Source organism: Taeniopygia guttata, chromosome 32 (assembly GCF_048771995.1).
Source record: "Taeniopygia guttata chromosome 32, bTaeGut7.mat, whole genome shotgun sequence".
In the NCBI taxonomy this organism is placed as follows: Eukaryota; Metazoa; Chordata; class Aves; order Passeriformes; family Estrildidae; genus Taeniopygia; species Taeniopygia guttata.
Window position 1 is genome coordinate 3,641,210 of NC_133057.1, and position 3,843 is coordinate 3,645,052.

General features: G+C 53.3%; 1 long non-coding RNA gene across 1 annotated transcript; it reads left to right on the top strand.

Annotated features, from left to right (window-relative positions):
• The first annotated feature begins 1,330 nt into the window (after positions 1-1,330).
• LOC140681194 (uncharacterized) lies at positions 1,331-3,209 on the top strand. Its single transcript, XR_012052429.1, has 4 exons — positions 1,331-1,853; positions 2,138-2,296; positions 2,483-2,594; positions 3,024-3,209. It is a non-coding gene; the product is annotated as an uncharacterized lncRNA (long non-coding RNA).
• The last annotated feature ends 634 nt before the right edge of the window (positions 3,210-3,843 follow it).

Here is a 3,843-nt window from a genome sequence, read left to right on the forward strand (position 1 = left end):
TTCCAGCACCAGTGGCTTCTTGTCCAGCCCTGAGTTTGTACACAAGTCCCAGGTGCTGGCGAGAGTGCAGCAGTCGCCCCGTGTGCCACTGGGGCAGCCCCTACACGCCCAGGGATGCTGGGGCCAGGCTCTGGAAGCAGCAGCATCCCCCTGATGAACTCCATCTGTATTCCACAGGAACACTGTCATACAGCCCCACGGAATGGACCCACTTGGGCTGGTACTACGGAGAGGCAGCAACGATCTGGTCCCTGGGCATCCTGCTGCACCAGATGGTCTGCGGGCAGCACCCTTTCAGGAGGGGCCGGAAGATCAGCTGGGACCATCAGCTCTCGCTGCCACAGCGGCTCTCTCCAGGTGGATCCTCATCTCTGGCCACGGGGGAATACCAGTGCTGGGAGACAGCAGCAGCTCGTGAGCATCTCGCTCTGGCAGCCGCTGAGGAGGTGGCACATGTCCTGCTCTCCTGCTCTCCTCCACAACAGGGAATTGATGGGAAAGTTTAGGCACAGCTCTGAGCACAAAAGCAGCATGGCCTGGGCATGGGAAGAGTGGGGCAAAGCAGACAGGAGCCTTCTCTAGCTGACCGGTGGTTTCTGGTTTCTCTGCCCAGAGTGCCAAGATCTTATCAGGTGGTGTTTATCCATGCACTTCTTGGACAGACCTTCCTTAGAAGACCTGTTCTGTGAACCTTGGATACAGGATATTCACCTGCCATAGAAGAAGGGAGAGAGCCACATGCACACTTTGCTCCAGGGCCCTGGTAAGTTACAGGTCCACACATGCCCTGGCAATCAGAAGCAAGGAAACCCAGACTTTTTTCCCTGCCTGTATCAATGCACTGGGTCTTTGGGTGGGAACATGCAGCCCTTGTGCTGCAGCTGAGCTACTCTGCCCAGCACTGGTGGCTGCCATCCGAGCTGGTTTTGCGTGTCCTGCTTCCCTGACAGCTGGGGCCCTGGGCAGAACCCTGACAGCCTGGTCTGACCCCCAGGGAAGGAGAAGGAGCCCCTGGAGAAGCTGTACCAGGTGGGGCTGCTGCTGCTGGAGACAGTGAGGATGACATCAAGGATGACAAAGTCTTCCTCAAGTTGGCCACTGGCAGCTGAAGATGATGGACTTCTGGCACTGTCTTCAAAGCCTGGCTCCACAGCAAATTCACAGATGAGTCCACAGCCGGGGAAATGCTCCCAGATTTGGGCATTGCACAGCCTGGCTGGGAACAAAAGGTTCCCCCTGTGCTGGGGCAGATGCAACTTCAGTCACTGCCCAGCTGCTTTTTGGCAGGGCTGGGGGCACGGGCTTGGGTGGATACAAGATGGGGGTTGGCTCCTGGCCCTGCCAACAGCCCCCAGCACCCAGCATGGCCTGGGCTGAGGCTGGGGCTGGGGCTGGGGCAGCCAGCCTGACACAAACAAACCCCCATGGCAGGAGCAGAGGTGGGATTCCAGAACCTGTGCAGGGGCTGCTTTGCTTTGCAGGCAAGGAAGGGCTTGGGCTGCTCCACTGCCCTTGTTTGCTTTGGGATCACTGTTATTTTGGGGGGCAGTGTAGGAGGGAAGAGAGAAAGTGTGGGCTTCTCTCCCCTTTGGGTGGGATTTTCCCTAGCATGTAGGGGTTGGGCCTTCCTCAGGCCCTTGACAGAGATAAAGAGTTTTTTTCTTGTTTCCCTTTGTCTCTAATCTCTTTTCAACAGTTTGTTGTTTGTTTTTCTAGAGGAAGCGTTCTATGTAAGGTCCAGTCGGGATTGGGAAGTGCCTGGGAGCAGCTGCAGCGTGGATGGGCCGTGCCCTTGGAGAAGGCTGAGGACATCGTTTGGGACCAGCTTTTCTCCCAGCGGAGGATGGCGTGAGGTGAGTCCCCGTCTGCCTGGCATGGTGGGATCAGAGCTTTTGGGAGGCAGCAACAAGCACAAGGAGGCTCCTGCTCTGGGCAGCTGCTGAGGGGCTGGATGTGCCGTGGCTGGCTGCAGGCTGGGAATGTCCTGCCCTCCTGCTCTGCTCCCAAAGGCAGCAGTGATGGGCAGCTCTGGGCACAGCTCTGGGCACAGCCAGCATGGCCTGGGCTCTGTGGGCAGCTGGGACAAGGGGACAGCAGCCTTCAGCTGACGGGCAGTTTCTGGTTTCTCTCCTTGCAGCCGGGCTCTGCGGGTGCTGAGGCTGCTCTGGGCTCTGCCAGGGCTCTGCTGGCCTCTGCCCTGGGCACAGCTGGGCTGGCTCTGCCCTCACATTGCTCTGACAGCTTTGCATCAGACGAGCCCGTTGGAGCACAGTGCCTGAGCTTTCTGCTTTGGCAGGTGAGTGAGACTCCCCTGCAGGCCAGGAGATTGCAGCTGGGGACACACATCCAATTGGCAAGGACCCAAACTCTTCACTGTCCCAGCTGAACCCCTGAATCTCCACAGGAATGCCTGGATCTCCACTATTCATTCTTCATTTCTTTTTGGCTGGAATCGTGCAGTTGCACTTTCTTCCTCCTCTAGACGTGCCACGAGTGGCTAAAGCTGGCAAGTGAGCCGTGTTCCTGAGGCAGTGCAGTCTGGAGCTGATGGATGGAGAATTGCCCTTCCCACTTCCAAACCAGAGCAAAAAGCCGTAAGTGGGATTTTTCATCTGTAAGAAGCCCCTGACAATTTCAGAGGGAATGTGCAGCTCATTCACAGAGTGAGAAGGAAGGTCATCTTCTAAAGGATTTGGGGTTTGACAGAGTTGAGATTCCCAGTCCTGCCTGGAGCTCGAAGGGCCCCAATCAATTTCCTATTGATTTGACCACAATTTAAAATAACAATGTTGGAAACAAACCCCAAAGACTGTAAAAAAGGCTGTTGAGGTCAGTAAGATGGATCCATGCCATCAGCACATTTACAATGTAAATAACTGAGTTCTCTTTTTAAAAAGATCATTTACCTCTTAATGCAAAGTTACAGAAGTTGTTTCACTAGCACTTGGATTTTACTTGTATCTTTTACAATTCATCTAATTGTTTGTTTTTTTTTTCTTTACCTTTTTTTTTTCTTTAAATAGAGGTCCTGGCCCTCTTCCAGCCAAAGGGGAAAGGGCCCCACCAAGCCTTGTTACCCACAGACAACATGGTAAAGCTGAACAATAAAGGACCTTGGAGCATTATACTGTAATTAAAAAGGTGCCAGCTCCATGGACAACAGAATTATTGTTCCTAACTTGAATGAGATTGAGCAAAAAGAATGAAGAACGGTGTCAGTAAAGTACTACTGACGTTTGCCAAAACACTTCCAGAGTTTCACCAAGAGATCAGTCATCAAAATGTTTTGGAAATTTAAAGACCAAGGTAGCCAAAGCACTCAGTGTCACTAATTGCTGGGTATGTTCTCAGCTGAAGTTGGGAGGAATGGGGTTCCCTTGGAGGGCCCACCCTGTGGGGTGGCCAGAACTCTGTCAATGGGCTCTGCCTCGTAACGGAGTCAATGAAGGGACAGTTACAGAAACCTGTGCTGTGGGACACGGGAATACAATGATCCGTGTGACAGGATTCACTCAGATTTCCCCTCAGGAGAAACCAAACCCTGTTACAGTTATGGAGGCTACAGTGTCAGAAGATTTCTGTGCTTTACCATCACTCCCAATGTCAGTAGAACTTGGGGTGCTGCAGCTGGTCAGTGTCAGTGTCTCACCACTCCCAGCTGCAGGGCCCCCATTTAGGGTCCTTCAGCAACGACCACACTGAAGAGTTAGGACCCAGAGAACATTTTCCACCCAAAGAGTGCCTTGGGTTTCAGAAAGTAAAAGATTCTGGTTCACCCTGTGCCCCATGTGCGCTGCCCCGTCCCGTGGAGTTTACATGAATGAGCTGAATGGATTATTAGAA